Here is a 17,632-nt window from a genome sequence, read left to right on the forward strand (position 1 = left end):
AAAGCTGCCAGAGGGTTTCCTTCCTGCAAGTGGGCCCAGGAGGGCCGATTCCTAAGGCGCTCCCAATTGAGAAAAGCCGTGTGTTTTCATGTTCGCTTGGTTTTGGTTGGGGGCCACACCTAGCAGTGCTCAGAAATTACTCCTGGCTCTGCGCTCAGGGATTGCTCCTGGCAGGGCTTGGGAGACTGTATGTGGTTCCAGGGATTGAACCCGGGTCAGCCACATGCTGTGCAAGCACCCTACCTGTTGTTCTATTGCTCCAGCCCCATGGGCTGCGATGTTTTAGAGAACAAATGAGGTGATGGATATAGGGAAATGTGAAAATTCTGAATCGTGTGTAAAACCGGAGTGATATGAAAATGTGTAACCTGTTATGAAATGTGCAGCTTGTTTTCACTCGTGTTTTTTAATCTCTGCTGAGATATCTGTTTTTGTGTCCCCTGCCTTACTCCCTGCCACCTCTAACCCCTGAAGACTCCCTCTCCCACGGGGAAGCTCCCCAGAGCTACCTGCTATTAACCCTAACACCTTAAGGGTCTGCCCTGTACATTCCTTTGATTCAGAGCTAACTCCCTGCCACCTTAACAACCTTGTCTGCTATTAACCCTAAGCCTTAGAGGTCATTAACACAGAATTCCAGAACCTTGTAATTCGCATTCCTACCTTCCACTGTTCCCACATTGGATGGCTACACAAACTAGTGCTAGAAGTGGCTGAGAAATTCCTTAGCTAGACCCCACAAATCATGAAAATCCCTTTCTTAACCTTTTGTCAGTTGACTCTTCCTGGAAAAGAGATTTATACTTCAAGATACAAAGTCCCCTTGGAACTGGAGCAATAGCACAGCAGGTAGGGCATTTGCCTTGCATGCGACCAACCCAGGTTCGATTCCCAGCATCCCATATGGTCCCTCAAGCACCAACAGGAGTAATTCCTGAGTGGAGAGCCAGGAGTAACCCGTGGCATCGCTGGGTATGACCCAAAAGCGAAAAAAAAAGATCAAACCTGGTCTTGAATCTCACCTTGTTCTGTCACCTAATGGTTGTGTGATCTCTCTGGAACACTTCTCTGAGTCCCAATTTCTGTATCCAGAAACAGCAACAACAACATCTACCCTACCAGGGATTCAGGAAAGGCTAAATGACCAGAGGCTAACACTTGTTAAACTATAAGTGCTGGCTAAAATGAGTGAAAGAGGCTGTGGTTCCCATCTACGTGTCTGACCTCCTGCCAGCGACCCCTGCTCCTCCCTCCCTCCCACAGACACAAATACATAGACACTCCAAGTCCTTTGCACCCAGCACAACCCCTTCCACATCCAGGCTCCAGCACATTGAAGCAGTACGTCCAGTGCAGGGAGGATTCACCAGTGCTAGGAGGAGGAGGAGGTGGGTGCGGGAGAGGAGAAGAGGAAGAGACCGGCATGCTGCCAGCCAGAGGCTGGGATAGGTGGCCAAGTCTGTATGGAAACGCAGCAGAGGGACTGGCTGGAAGTCAAAAAGGATATAATTAACTTAAGAATCACAATAGACTGTAGCCACACTTAATAGGCTTCAAATATTTTCTCAATTTACCCTGGCTTCATTCTTCTAGGCTGTGATTGGGGGAGGAAGGGAAGAGGGGAAGGAAGGGAAGAGAGGAAGGGAGGGGAAAGGAGGAAAGGGCAGGGGAGGAAGGACGGGGAGGGAAGAGAGCAGAGGGATGGGGAAGAGAGAAGGGAGGAGAGGGAAGAAGAGAGGAGGGAAGAAGGATGAGAAGGAGGGTGAAGGAGAAAGGGAGAAGAGAGAGGGAGACAAAGAGGGAAAAAAGGGAGAGAAGAGAGAGAGGGAGGAGAGGGTCTTAAAGGGGCAGCACCACCAAGTATGTGCAACAGGAGTATCTGAGTGGTGAGGGCCTGCATTCACATCTTAGTGACCTGCTCTGGTGCCTTGAGCCCCAGTTGCAAGGCACCACGTATCATTAAGGGAGACAGCAGGGAGGGAGGGACCTGCACTGTAAAGGCAGAAGAAGCACCAGGACCTGGTGATAAAGTTGCCCTCCCTGTCCCTGTCCTGGCCCCAACCCTCCCTGTCATCCTGCCTGAGAGGTCAAAGGTGGTTGGGCTGCAGTGCAGTGTCCACCAAAGATGAATGGTCCCAGTTACTGGGTCATTCATCTTCCAGTTGCTCTTTCTGCTATGCACATTCCCCTAATGCAGCAGAAAGCAGATGTTGGTAATTCTGAAGCAAATGTAGAAGCCTGTGGGAAGGAACTCAGGGTGTGTCTAGAACAGAGACTTGGTCTTCTGGCTGAGGTTCAAGGTCATAAAAAATCACTGAAGTTACAGTCAGATGACCTTCCTCTTCCTTATCCATGTGGCCATGGGTTAATTACATCCTGCCAAGGTCTGAACTTGCTGACAGTCAGTTCTGTCTCCTCCAAAACCCCAGGCACAAAAACTACCCCAGCTTCCTCCTGTATAGACTGGCCTAAACCAACCTCAGCAGACCCGAACCCCAAATCCCTTGAACCTGGAACCACCTGCCCTCACCGGGAGGTGCATCCAGTATCTGGGAGCAGATGTTACTGGCAGTTCCCTGGATAAGCTTCTGCCATGGGGATCTCTCTTGACCTCTCTCAGCCCCACTTGTCTCTCAGTTCTTTCTGTTTGCCTCCACTTTCTTTCCATCTTTCCTTGTGGCAGAAAGACAAACTTCCTTTAACACCTTGAGCACGACACTTTCAAAGATTCCCCCTCCTTTTAATTATTTTTAACTTGTGTGCACCCACCACCTCAGACTATTTTACAGTTTCTTTCCAAATTAATAATAGTGTAGTAGTAGTAGTAATAATAATAATAATAATAATAATAAGCATTCTGTCAAGGACATTTGGGTAAAGAAACATGCACAGATATGCCTTGGGCTCTTGGTGGTCCTTTCATATTTTTATCACGACCTTTGTATCCTCTTATAGCCTCTCCTTTTCTGAAGGGGTCCACCCTTGTCTGGATCTTCAAAGAGCTCATCAGAGCTCTAAAGTCTTGACCGCATCGGACTACCATAACTGGAAGTTAAAGTATTTGTTGGCGGGTGGAGGGGGGGTCTGAAGGGGGTGGTGTCCATACCTAAGGGTGCACCCAGGACAGACCCAGGGTCTCCAGCATGAAAAGTATGCACTCAGGAGCGAAGACAGCAGACCTAGAACACATGTGCTGAGGTTAGGACTGACTTTCCCTGTCCTGCAAAGAGCAAGTCTTTACCTTGCTCCAGCCCTAGTCCTCGGCAACCCCCAAACTTGGGGAGATCATCTCCCATGCAAATCAGAACAAATGATGTGCCAGCTTCCTGGTGAGGCTGGCAGGACTACATCATGCCACATAGGTGTTCAGAGTAGACTTGACCCACACCAAACCTTTCTCCGGCAGCAGAGATGGGTTGAGCAGAGAAGTGGAAGCACTGTTTCCTTGGGGTGGCATCCCTCCATCCCCATTTTACCAATCCACCAGCAACAAGACCACCACGGACTCTGCAACCTCTCCTCCTCAGCCTGAGAGTATCTGGGCATCTTGGAAAGTCAATGAAACCTCTCCCAGTGGGTGGTCTCTGACCACAGACCCTACCCAGAGCCCTAGTCAAGAAGGGGTATCAGGGACCTGAGAGAGAATGTAGTAGTTGCAGCTGCAACAAGGATTTGAATTTCCACACCACAAATGGTTCCCCAAGCACTGCCAGGTGTGACCCTGAGCACAGAGCAGCTGTGGTCTCCTCATAAATGGAAACACAAGTTGGCACTGACTGGCTTGAGTTGGAATAGCTATGAAATAGTGAGAACAGACTGATAAAAAAGCAAAGGCTGACACCACCTGGTATGGGTTGACACCGTATGACACTGGGTGAAACACACTGCCACAGGTTGGCAAATGATTGGCACCACCTGGTATTGACTGACATGGGTTTGCATATCCTGGCATCAGTTGGAGCAGACTGTAAGGACTCCACGGGCTGGCATCACCTGGTGTGGATTAGCACTGTCTCACGCTGGGTGGCACAGACTGGCATAGGTTGGCGTTGGCATTGGCTAGTATTGGATGGTATAGGTTGGCATGGTGTGGCATCATTGGCACAGACTGGTAAAGACTCTACAGGCTGGCACCACCTGCATGAATTGGCACTATATGACATTGGGTGGCATAAATTAGCATAGACTGGCACAACCTGGCATAGGTTTGATTGGGTTGGCACAGGTTTACATGGTTTGGAACTGACTGGCACCACCTAGTACTAACACAGGTCAGCAAATCTGGGATAGGTTAGCACAGGTGGGCACTGGCTGACACCTCCAAGCACTGACTGGCACCATCAGGCACAACTTGGCACTGACTTGCATGACTTGGTAATCTGAAATTGGTTGGCACTGGGTGGTACAGGTTGGCATAGATCAATACAAGTACAAGCTGGCACAACCTGTCATAAGTTGGCACAGACCAATAAAGAATCCACAGGCTGGGTGCAGTGTGGCACTGCCTGGTATGGGTTGGCACTGTCTTGTGCTTGTGCTGGTGACATGGGTTGGTAGAGATTGGCAGAGACCTGCATGGCTGCTAATGGTGTAGGCTGACATAGTTTGGCACTAACTGAACCATCTAGAATAGGCTGGCACTACCTGGTACTGACTAATACAAGTTTCAAGCCTGGCACGGGTTAGCACAAGTTGGTACCAGCTGACATCTCCTGGCACCACCTGGCAGTTTGTCACTGAGTAGCATGGCTTGGCACATTCCGGCATTGGTTGGCACTTATATGGAGCAGACTAGCACATGTTGGCAAAGCTATGAAGGAAGGCTCAGGGCCAAGTTCACACCTGTGCTGCTCTCTCCCCCGCTTCCTCTCCAAGTCTGTACCAGCACTCAGAACTCAAACTCAGTTCTAGTGGCTCCAGCACTCTCCCCCAGGAAGCTGACAGATGCTTAGTAGCCGGCTCGGGCAGCTCTGGTTCCCCAGTTAGGGTGAAGGCTGGCCTAGAGCAAGACTCAGGCCTTTCCCTAACATCTCCCAGCACCCTGCCTGCAATCATGTTCACAATTTTTTTTAATTGAATTGAGATAGTTACAAGCTTTCGTGTTTGGGTCACAATCTCACAATGATCAAACACCCATCCCTCCACCAGTGCACGTTCCCCACCACCAATATCCCAGGTATACCTCCCCCTTTCCCACCCTCCCCCCTGCCTCCATGGCAGACAATATTACCCATACTCTCTCTCTACTTTTTTTTTTTTTGCTTTTTGGGTCACACCCGGCAATGCACAGGGGTTACTCCTGGCTCTGCACTCAGGAATTACCCTTGGCGGTGCTTGGGGGACCATATGGAATGCTGGGATTCGAACTCGGATTGACTGCATGCAAGGCTAACGCCCTACCCGCTGTGCTATCGCTCCAGCCCCCACTCTCTCTCTACATTTGGACATTATGGCTTGCAACACAGACTCTGAGAGGTCATCATGCTTGGTCCATTATCTACTTTCTGCATGCATGTTCACAAATCAACATGCATGTTCCCTACTGAGTAGGAAGAAGAATGCTAGATGGGAGTTGGCCCAGCTTCTTCCAGAAAGACACCCACTCCACTCACTCAAGGAAGGTGGGAGGAGGGGCGAGGAGAAAGGGGCGGGAGGATGAGGGCAGGGCGGTGCTCACTAAAAGCTGCTGGAATACACAGAAGAGCTGGGCAGCAGAACAAAGGCTCATTTAAAAGGGCAAAGGAAACACTAGATGGCTGTTAATGGTAAACTGAATATGATAAATTATTCCTTAAATCACTTGGTTTCACTCCTTGTTGTTATGCAGTTAATTGGAGGGAAACAAAGGCTGGGCGCCTGGCTGGGAAGGGAGATGGGCATGGCTTCTGGATGCTGCTTCTCTGGGACCCCAGACCCAGCACCCAGACTCCAGAATCATCCTGTGGGATGGTGCCCTCAGCTGCAGGTCAGGGCCCAGACCCCCAGACCCAGTTACCTGGACCAGAGAAATGCACAGCCGGCTGGCCTGGGGGAGACAGAACTATAGAGCAGGCTGAGTGAGTGACAGGAGTCCCTCAACATCCCCCAGGTCCTGAACCCCAGTCCTGACCCCTACTAGACCCTTCCTCTTCTGTCTCCCAAGGCCAGGTCCAGAGCAGGTTTCATCATTGTTCAAAAACATGGATTTTTACTAATCTATTTTACTCCGGAAGACAGAGAGGAGTATGTTGGACTCATCATGGACTGCATTGGTGGGGAGTGGGGAATCTGGCACTTAATTTAAGGCAAAGAAGCTGTTAGAGTCTGGGGTTGTATTAATAATCCTGGGGCCTAAGAAGTAAAGAGACAAACAAAGCAAACCTCAGAAGGTAATCATAAAAAGAAAAGAAAAAAGAAATTTAGGAACCTAAAGAAGCTTTTAGACAGGAAGTCCACAAGCAATGCTTACACAACAATGAACGAGCAAGTCCCGAAGAGTTAGAGTTTGGGCTTGGAGAAACAACGTGTGGACGTGGAAGCCCACCTGTCTCCAAGACAGTTGAGCCAGCTCTGGCAGAAAACATTTGTACGGTTACAGAAATAGAAGAGGAGATTATACGATTGCATACAGGTGCTAAGTCTGAAGATCCTGCCCCATTTCCTAAATACACATCTAAAATTTATAGTTAATTTTGTGTTCAAAAGACTGTTCTCAGCCTTCAGTTTTATCACAAGAAGCAGGAAAGTTTTTAATTGCTCTACTCCTTTCAAAAATGCTTTTGGGTAAATAATATTACCTTAGGAGAGAAAGCTTTTTCACAGATCTGTTAATTAGAGATTCACAGAACCTTTGCTGTCAGGGTTTTAATACACACACATACACACACACACACACACAAATACATATGTACTTATATATCATATAATTTTTATTTCATGCACTATGATTCACAATACTGTTTATTATGAATATATATTCATTTTTATGTGTCTGGTTTTACACACACACAAACACACACAGCAAGGGTCCAAAGAGTAATTTTAGTCAAAATTTTGTAATAAGGATAATTAGAGAGAAAGATCTATTCCTGGCCAGGTCTACTGTCTGTGTAGAGTTTGTGAGCCTCCCCTTTCTGGGTAAACATCATCCACACCCCAAAGACATGCTCAGTAAGATCTCGCAGAGATCACGTGGGTGGGTGTGAGTAGGTTCTGCCACCGAGCCTATTCCCAGTCAAGACAGGCTTCCTGCATTTAGCCCAGAGCAAATCCTGGAGGCCCTAAATTGGACGAAGCTGGTAGAAAATAAATTTTCTTTTTCTTTTCCCCTCTCACTTTTTTCTAATAAAAAAAATCTGAAAGAATTCTAGGACCAGAGAATTGAAAGAATATCAGGGCTGAAGAGATTGTACACTTGCCTCACACACAGCCAGAGTTTCATCTCCAGTGTTAACAGGACCACCAGGCATGATACCTGAGCACAGACCCAGGAATAAGCCCTGAATACAGCTGAGTTGTGGCACAAAACATACACACACAAAAAAAAAATCATCATGATCGACAGCCTCAAAGGGCTCAGGCAGAGCACTGAGTGATCCCTAAGCACTCCAGGAAACAGGTACTGAGAATACCCCCACTGAGCACTGGTTAGTAGGGTCCAATAACCTCCCAAACATAGACATATAACAGAATATGACGAAATTTAAGAAGCAGTAAAAATGCTAAACATCTGAGGAAACCAGACACCATAAAGACATTAGCAAATTTTAATGTCTAATTGAATATCGAAGTATTAAAATATTTAGCAATTACAACTAGAAATACAATAGAACAATTAAATAGTATATTGGACACGTCGGAAGGAAAAGATTCAAAATTGGAAGACTAGTGTAAAAGCACTAGAGCAAAGGGTAGTACAAGATCCACAAAATGATATACAACAAATAAGAGGGCTTTAGAGACATGGAAGACAGATTCTGAAAGTCAACAGGGGATCAGGAAGATAGCTCAGAGGGGCTGGAGTAAATGCCTGGCAGACTCAGGCCCCAGAGTCGACCCCGGGCAGCGCTTGTTGGCATGCAGCACCACTAGGTGTGGGTCCTGGTGGGCCCCAGTACTGCTTGGCACATGTCACACCACACAATGCCAGGCCCAGGCATTGAACTATTCTGCATGTGCAGCCAGGAAGAATATCTCTGGGAGTGGTTGTGGGGCTCCCTAAGCACTGTGTGGGAGGTCCCCAAAATACATAACATGTAAGAGTGGCAGAGATAGCTCAGCTGATTGAAGATATGCCGTGCATGCCAAAGGCCCAGGTTCAACCCCCAACCCCCTAGGGACTGTGCCAAATATAAAAAAATAACAAAAGTCAAGTAAATTTAATTACACTTCCAAATAATAAAGAAAACATGCAACATTCAAAGTCTATCATAATAATGGAGGGATTCCCATAGCTATTAGAAGAATAATACTTAATTCAAAGAAGTTCAATAAACCCAAAGAAAGAAATGAAAAAAGAAAAAGTTGGGGCTGGAGCGATAGCACAGTGGGTAGGGCATTTGCCTTGCACGCAGCCGACCCGGGTTCGATTCCTAGCATCCCATATGGTCCCCTGAGCACCGCCAGAGGTGATTCCTGAGTGCAGAGCCAGGAATGACTCCTATGCATCACCGGGTGTGACCCAAAAAGTAAAAAAAAAAAAAGTTAAAACATTTCAGGCTGGAGCCGGAAAGATAGTATAATAGGTAGGGCACTTGCTTTGCATGCAACTGACCCAGGCTGCATCTCTGGCACAACGTGTGGTCCCTTGAGCACTGCTGGGAGTGATCCCTGAAGGCAGAGCCAGGAGCAAGCTCTGACCACTTTCGGATATGGCCCCTCTAAAAAAAGATAATTTCCAGGAAACTACATTTTGGAAATTGCTGTACAGCAAACACAGAACAAGTACCAATAAATGGGCAATTTAATTGATGGCTGAAAGCTCAAGAGCAATAATGAAATCCAAGAGGAACAGAATAAAATGTCTGGCATACTAGGGGGAAAAGCCTATGAACCCAAAATTCCAAGTTAGAAAAAACCTCTTTCAAGAAAACTATGACAAGTGGACAATTTTGACAAAATCTATAAAAGTTTGTCAGCAAAATATCTGCACTTTGAAAAAAATTCTAAAATATATGCTTTCGGTGGGAGGAAAGTTGTCCCCAGTGGAAAGTCTGAGGCATAGGAAAGAAAGGTGAGCAAAAAATCCATTATTAAGTGGTAAGACTAAGTACACACTGACCTCAAAAGTATATAGTAACACTACTGCTGTTGTACTGCTGATGCTGTTACTGCTAGGACTAATTCTACTCTTTTTTCAATTGAATCCCCATGAGATACAGTTACAAAGCTTTCATGTTTGAGTTTCAGTCATACAATAATCAAACACCCATCCCTCCACTAGTCCACATTCTCCACCACCAATGTCCCCCGTATCTCTCCTGCTACCCTCACCCCACCCCTCCCCCTGCCTCTATGGCAAACAATTTCCCCTACTCTCTCTCTCCTTTGGGGCATTATGGTTTGCAGTACAGATACTGAGAAGCCATCACGTTTGGTCCTTTACCTATTTTCAGCACACATCTCCCATCCCTAACAATTCCTCCAACCACCGTTGACTTAGTGGTCCCTTCTCTATTCCAGCTGCCTTCTTCCCAGTGGGGGTGGTGTCTGCTGCCACACAGCCGGGCAGGGGCAGAGCCGGTTTTTAGGCCCAGATCTCCAAAGAACGGGAACCCAGGCGGGTCGCACCACTAGCAGCCAACTTTCAAGGACTAGCTTAATCTCCCCCTATCCAGATACAGGCCCAGTGGGGGTTATTCTCCCCCTCCGTATCCCATAAGAACCATAAATTATCCTCTGGCATGGAACTTTCACGAGGGCAGCCCAATCACCAAAAACACATTAGACCAATAATTCATTAGCCCCACTTCAATTAATTTACACCAAAAACACAACAGTAACAGTGAGCGTGAAAGCCTAAACCTCACAGGTCATGATGGTAAAGCAATTCTACGATTACTACTACCACTACTACAATCCTCTACTACAACTGAGACCATTGGTGCCGCTACTAATGCATCTACAGTTTTACTATTTCTACTATTCCTTCTACTAGTATTGCTATTATTACTGTTTCTACTTCTACTGCTGCTGCTTCTACTTCTGCTAATACTATTGCTGCTGCTACTTCTATTACTGTTATTTCTATTTCTACTCCTGAAGATGGGCTGGAGTGATAGCACAGCGGGTAGGGTGCTATCCACGTTTGCCTTGCACGTGGCTGACCCAGGTTCGATTCCTCCATTCCTCTCAGAGAGCCTGGCAAGCTGCCCGTGGCATATTTGATATGCCAAAAACAGCAACAACAAGTCTCAAAATGGAGACATTACTGGTGCCTGCTCAAGCAAATCAATGAACAACGGGACGACAGTGCTACAGTGCAGATGCTGCTACTACTACTTCTACTTGTACTCCTAATGCTTCTTCTACTACAGCTACCACTACTCTTAATGTGTGACTATTATTATTAATAACACTTAATTTGAGGAGTTAATAAAATAGAGAAAAAATTCTAAATAATATGGTGTATTGATGCATTCTTGGGGGCGAGAGAGATAGAACAGGTGTGATGAAAGTGCTTGCTTTGCGAGCAACCAGCCCTAGTCAGTAACCCCAGCAGCTCACATGGTCACCTAAACATTACCAGGAATGGCCCCTGAGTAAAGAGCCAGTGGCCTCTGAGCACTGCCAGATGTGACCCCCTGCAAAATATCATTCTTAGATCCTTGTATTGTCTAATTCAACAGAATTAAAATGTTGCCTAATTTTACACTACTGTGGACATGTTAAAATTACTGCTAAGATAAAAAGTTATTGTACTTTGGGGCAATAGCACAGAGGTAGGGCGTTCGCCTTTCATGTGGCCAACCCGTGTTCAATTCCTCCGCCCCTCTCGGAGAGCCCGGCAAGCTACCGAGAGTATCGCGCCCATACGGCAGAGCCTGGCAATCTACCCATGGCATATTTGATATGCCAAAAATAGTGACAATAAGTCTCACAATGAGAGACATTACTGGTACCCGCTCGAACAAATCGATGAGCAATGGGGTGACAGTGACAGTACATTGGGGAGGGGTGTTGGGGTCTTGGGAGAGGGAGGTGGGTACACAGGTGATAGGTGTGGTATTTGAATTGTGTGCATGAGAAATCATTATTAACAGTATCATAAACCACAAAATTTCAATTAAAAATCTAAATAAATAAAAGTTAAGTAAATACCAAGATCACTGTATCACTGTCATCCCGTTGCTCATTGATTTGCTCAGGCGGGCCCAGCAACATCTCCATTTGTCCTAGCCCTGAGATTTTAGCAGCCTCTCTACTCATCCTTCCCAACGGTGCCGCATTAGAGGCTCTTCAGGGTCAGGGAAATGAGACCCATCATTGTTACTGTACTTGGCAAACCTGGAGAGCTTGCCAGGCTCTCCCCAGTGCGGGCAGTAAACTCTCGGTAGCTTGACAGATTCTCCAAGAGGGAGAACTAAGCTATCAGATGTCATGTTCATGCTTCCGGGAGCTTGGTTTTATAGTCTCTGGGTGTTGGCCATTGATGGGATTACACGGCACCGGGGTCAGTTTCTGGGTGTGACCGCCCAGCTACTGAAAAATGGGGAATTTGAGTGGAAGAGGCCCAGTCCCGATCTGAGCAGCCTTGGAGATCTTAGCCCCAGATCCTCCATACCTGGGTTCCTCTGCCGGTTCCTTCCTGCATGAGGCTCACCCGAAAATGTGGAGAGTGGCCTTGCCTAGGATGGTGAGGCATTCCTGGGTCTTTTAGACTTGTCTGGGACAAGCACTAAGTCCCAGACAAATACTAAGATACAGAGGCAAAGTGCAGAAACTTTCAAACAAATCGAGAAGAAAATTAGAAGGAAAAGAGTCAGGAATGAACATAATTGAATATCATGCTAAGTGAAATGAACGAGCCACTAAAAGACAAACGCCATTACCTTGAGAATGAATTCAGAGCTAGAAAGAACAATGAGACCAGGGCCTGGAGGAAGGAGAGGACAGGGAATTAGTGAATAAATACCATCTGAGTCTCAGCGTTTGCAAGATAAAATGATAAAATGAGATCTAGAGCTTGGGTACAACAATGGGAACACTTGGCATTACTAACCTGTGTACACACAAAACAAAAAATGGAAAAAGTAGATTTTATGTTATGTGTATAAAAGGGAAAAGCTTGTTTAAGACAAGAGAACAAAAAGCATAAAGAGAAACATGCTAAGTATAAATGTATCTTGAAGTACAATAATCACCATAAAGGTAAACACAGTCTGTTTAAACAGTACTAGATAATGTTGCCAGGTCCAATTCAAAATCAAAAACCCTGCATAAGACATACTGAATCCAGACACAGTTAAAATGGAAGAAAGCAGAAATACTAAAGGTCAAACAACAGAAATACATATGTTGTTGTAAATGGAGCTTCCACGCTAGGACAATTCTCTCTCAGTTTTCAGACACTCCAGCCTCGCACAAGCAATGTTGAGTGGGGGGCTTTACTGAAGGTGTGAAAGGATGGTGGCAGGAGTTCCTCCCTGCCTTCCCTTCGCTTACACCCCGGTTTTGTAGTCCTTCCTGCTCTTCCTACTCAGCTACTCAGCTTTCTCCAGTCCCTCAACTCAACCCCAGTCCTTTTTCTTAACAATACATTTCCTCCTCAGAAGATAGTGATTTATCATTACTCAGAGAACTAGCAGAACTTGGACAGTAATTTAATATCTGAAACCACTTAGAGGGAGGGTCATTTAAGAGCAGCAGTGTCTAACCAGGAATAAGAAGCAGAAATTCTGGAAAGCCTCTCTTTAGACCCTCTTCATCCGCCCCGTGCGGATGGATTGAGGTCCCTGTGCATCTCTGTTAAGTGAAGAGAAAAACATAAAAGCAATGATTATTGCTGCATTCGTAGTGATTTTCTCAGAAAAATGAAAAGCAAGGGGGGTTCTGCTCTGCTCTGAATTTCCACCAGTCTGGCCAGGCTTTCATTTGCCTGAAAAGCAGCCAAACTGTCTCCCTTCATCCATCCCTCTCCATCCACCCCTCCATACGCCAATTCTGACAGCAAGGCTTAGAGAGTTCACCACTGGCTAGCGAATAAGGTTGCAAGTCCCCTGAATGAATCACCTAATCTCTCTGTGTCTCAGCTTCTTTGTCTGTAAATCTGGGAGAGCAAGTCATGTGAGGTCATGAAATTGCTGGGAGGAAGGAGTCAGAACGTTGAAAGCACTTAAAACATTGCTCGACACAAACTCCGCGCTCAGTCAACAATGCAAGCTGCTCCCACCGCTGGGTTTCTGTCGGGGTTGCTCCACTTGTTCCCGTCACAGTTCTCCCCCCAGCAGGTCATGCTGCACCCCTTAGCCCAACCCTCGCCTGCATTTCAACACTCACTTTCCAAATTAAATTACCTCCATGGCGTCCAAATATTCCTATGAGTGCCCACTTCTGCCTTTTTTGCTGTCTCTGAGACTTCCACTTAGATTTCAGGCTTTTTTCTCCTGACATATTGATGAATAGACATAACTCGAGTGTTATTTCCTTTCCGAATTTTCCTTTCTACCTTTCTCTAGCAAATCTATGTTACTCCTTGTCTCTCCCTACGAACATCACCAGCCTCAATGCTTCTAGAAAATTATTTTCTTGGACAAACATTCATTGGTCGCCTGTGATGTTCCAAGCACTGCTAGAAGCTTCAACAATATCTCATTAGTCATCACAAACATCCCAAGAAACAGTCAGAAAAAAAGGACTATCAGTGTCAAGATCACAGAGTGTGGGGTGGAGGGCCCAGGACTGGAAGCTTCCTCCTTCCTCCACCACCATAACAGAGGTGCAATTCTCTGAGTGTAAATATTGCCAGTGGTGCCTTCCCTCTGTATCAACATTATTAATTTACTGTTTCAAGTCTTTCTTTTAATTTTAAATATATTTCACTTTGGGTACGAATGTCGCTCAGAGGTGGAACAGATGTTGTATCTATGAGACCCTGGATTCTATCCTAAATAACCAAAAGAAAATAATGGGTAGACAGATAAAGAGAAATTAGATAAAGAGAAACATAGGTAAAGAGAAATGTTTCAATAGATGACAACAGAAAAATCCGTATGCTAAGATTATGTATCAATTAATTACATTTCCATACTTCAAGTAACCTTTAAAAATAGAGGATAATATGATGGACTTACTTAGATTCTAAACAAATAAGCAGTGATCAGAGATCACTCCCCAGTGATCTCTGAAAAAAAGATCACTCCTTTTTTTTTCCTTCTTGGGTCACAACCAGTGATGCACAGGGTTGCTTTTGGCTCTGCACTCAGGAATTACTCCTGGCAGTGCTCAGGGGACCATATGCGATGTAGGGAATCAAACCTGGGTCAGCCTTGTGCAAGGCAAATACCCTACCCTCTCTCTTTCTCTCTCTCTCTCTCTCTCTCTCATTGAGTCAACATTGGTTTATAAGAGTATAAATGTTTAGGGCTGGAGAGATAATACAGAGTTAAAGACACTTACCTTGCATGCTCCTCACCTTATTTGATCCCTGGCACTGTGTACATTCCCTTGAGCACAGAACGATGAGTTATCACTGAGCACTACTGGGTGTATCCTAAAAAAATAAGCAAACAAAAAAGAGTTTAAATGTTTATAATTTTTTGGCTATACTGTTACCACACTCACCAAAATGCCAATATCCCTCCATCACTGTCCATAGAAACTACCCACACCTGGGAAACCTCAGTTCTGCTGTCAAGAGTCAAAGGGTTGGTGTTTGGCAGGGGGTAGTAGGGGGAGGTGTTCCTTTTTGTTTGCTTGTTTGTTTGGTGAATGTGTGTGTGTGTTGATTCTTTATGTACATGAGTCATTTGATATTTCTCTTTCTCCTTCTGACTTAATTTGCTTAGCATGACACCCTCTAATTCCATTTACACTATAGCTAAATGCAAGAATCTTTTTTTTAAACATGTGATCAGTTTTCCATTGTGTGAATCTACCCCAACTTCTTTTTTTACTCAGATACCATTGGACACTTTGGGTCATTTGCATATCTTAGCTATCATAAACAGTAAACAATGAGCATTAGTGAGCATTTTATCAAATTAGTGTTCTCTGAATTCTTGGAATAGATAACAAGGGAGTAATCACTGGATCTCATAGTAGTTCTATTTTTGAGCTTCTGAGGAATCTCCAAAAAGGATTATATTCTTTCTGGCAGTGAGTGAGGGGTCCTTTTTCTCTGCATTCCTACCAACACTTAATTCTGGACTTTTGGATATAGGTCATTGTCACTGGTGTGATGGGCCGTCCCTTGGTTGGTTTGACTGACATTTCCCTGATAATGATGACAGCTTCCCTTCATCCCTTAGTTCTTGCCACTCAACCTTAAATCACAGGGGCCTGAAGGCACTGCTGCCTGACTCAGAATTCTCTTCTCCACCCTCTGAACTTACTCCAATTCCTAGTCCTTCAAATGCCAGTGTAAAATATTTCCTTGAAAGAACCTTCACAGGCCTCTCCTGTTGTGCCATAACCTCTTTCTTATGGGATTGGTCAACATCTGTCTCCCTGGATTAGGTAGATTCTTTCAGGGGCCTGACCATTCCTGATTTTCTCCACCACTGAATTTCCGGAAACAAGCATGAAAAAACTTGATTCACTGCAGGCAAATAGCATTTGCTTAATGAGTGAGAAAATTGATGAGTGAAATAATGTATGAATGGGTGAATCCTTGATTTCTTGAGATATAAAAAAAAGCAAAGTCCTGGGCAGGAGCGATGGCACAGTGAGTAGGGCATTTGCCTTGCACGCGGCCGACCCGAGTTCGATCCCCGGCATCCCATATGGTCCCCCAAGCACTGCCAGGAGTAATTCCTGAGTGCAAAGCCAGGAGTAACCCCTGAGTATCGCTGGGTGTGACCCAAAAAGCAAAAAAAAAAAAAAAAGCAAAGTCCTGCAGTTCCTATGTGCATACATTTTCTCTTCCCTATTCAACTTCTTGGGGGCCTGCAAGATTCTGCCCATTTTCTCCAGTAAAGTGAGGATTGTTTCTGGGGGTCACTGAGGTGCTGCAGGGAGTGAAACCCACAGGGCTTAAGAATCAGCTTTTGGAACTTTCCAAGTCCTACAGATACTGCCATTGCCATATCTGTCCCTTCTTCACATCATTCATGTCATTCTTGTCATTCCTGACATAGCCTCATGTCTTCCTGACACGTGAGACCATGTCGGGAAGGAATTTCCATGTGCAAAAGAAAGTATATAACTAATGAAGCGTTTTTTTTTTTAACTTCCATGAACTTCTCTCTTCTGGACCATAGAGATAGCAAGATAGCACAGTGGGTAGAGCACTTGAATTATATGTGGCCAACCCAAGCTTGATCCCAGCACTACATATGATCCCCTAAACCCCACTAGGGGTGATCCCTGAACACAGAGCCAGAACGTCCTGAGTACTACTTGACATGGCCCAAAAAACAAAAATATATATTAAGTTTCACCCTTCGTGAAACATTTCTCTGCCAAGTCTGCAGAATTCCCCCAAATCTCTTCCAACTTTATATCCCAGTCTCCACTGCCAAAGTTCTCTGGCTTCTGGACCATCACAACAGACCCCTTCAGTCCTAATCCTCCCTAACCTACTCCCTATTCAGAGGTTTCCAATCTTATTTGACCTACCACTCTATTTTCAGAAAAATAAAATTTATATTTTTATGAATTTACGAATTCCAAAGCCCCTGGAAGTGTACAACAAACAAACAAAAAGAAAACAAACAGAAAGCCTCTCCTAACAGGAGGCAAAACACACAGCATTAGGCTCTCACTGCAGAAGACCAGGCAGCCTCTCTCGCTCCAAGTCTATGCTGGTGCCACAACTCAGTGAGGGATACATTTGAGACACCCCCGCCCCCAGTGGGTGCTTGAAATAAAGTCTTATTAGGCATGGTAAGGATGTGGCTCAGTGGTAAGACAGCTACATTGCACATGTTGAGCTTTGGTTCAATCACCAGCTACGTAACAGTACATAAATAAGTCAAATTAAACACAGTAAATGATGGATAACAGTAACTACTGCAAAAATACTACTAATAAAGGACAATTAAAACAATATGCTATAATTAAAGATCATGAGGCATCTCCCAGGTAGACTGTATTTTCAGATTTTGAGGGTCCAGGCAAAACCATGGATAAGGGGGCTTCTGGATGGTGGAAGGGGAAATGAAAGGCATCAGAATGGCAGGGGTGTCAAGGAGACAGGTATGAGGATGCAGGAAGCAGGGACCAGGCTACACTGCCCCAGCCTGGGAGAGTTGAGGTTGCCCCCAGTTTTTGGTAGGTGGCTGTGTCTGGCAGGAAAGAGCTCACAAATGGATTGAGTCTGCCCCATAATCTTGTCCTCAGCATGGATGACTCATACTAGACATTTCTCTCATATTAAAAACAAATAGTCACGACTGCTATCCACAGCAACCTCTTCTCAGCGTCAAGATTCCAGGAAAACCAGACTAAGAACCTAAGGGTTCTTCACAGTGGTGGGAGCTGAACTGAGGAGACT

The sequence above is a fragment of the Sorex araneus genome, chromosome 4, assembly GCF_027595985.1.
Source record: "Sorex araneus isolate mSorAra2 chromosome 4, mSorAra2.pri, whole genome shotgun sequence".
In the NCBI taxonomy this organism is placed as follows: domain Eukaryota; kingdom Metazoa; phylum Chordata; class Mammalia; order Eulipotyphla; family Soricidae; genus Sorex; species Sorex araneus.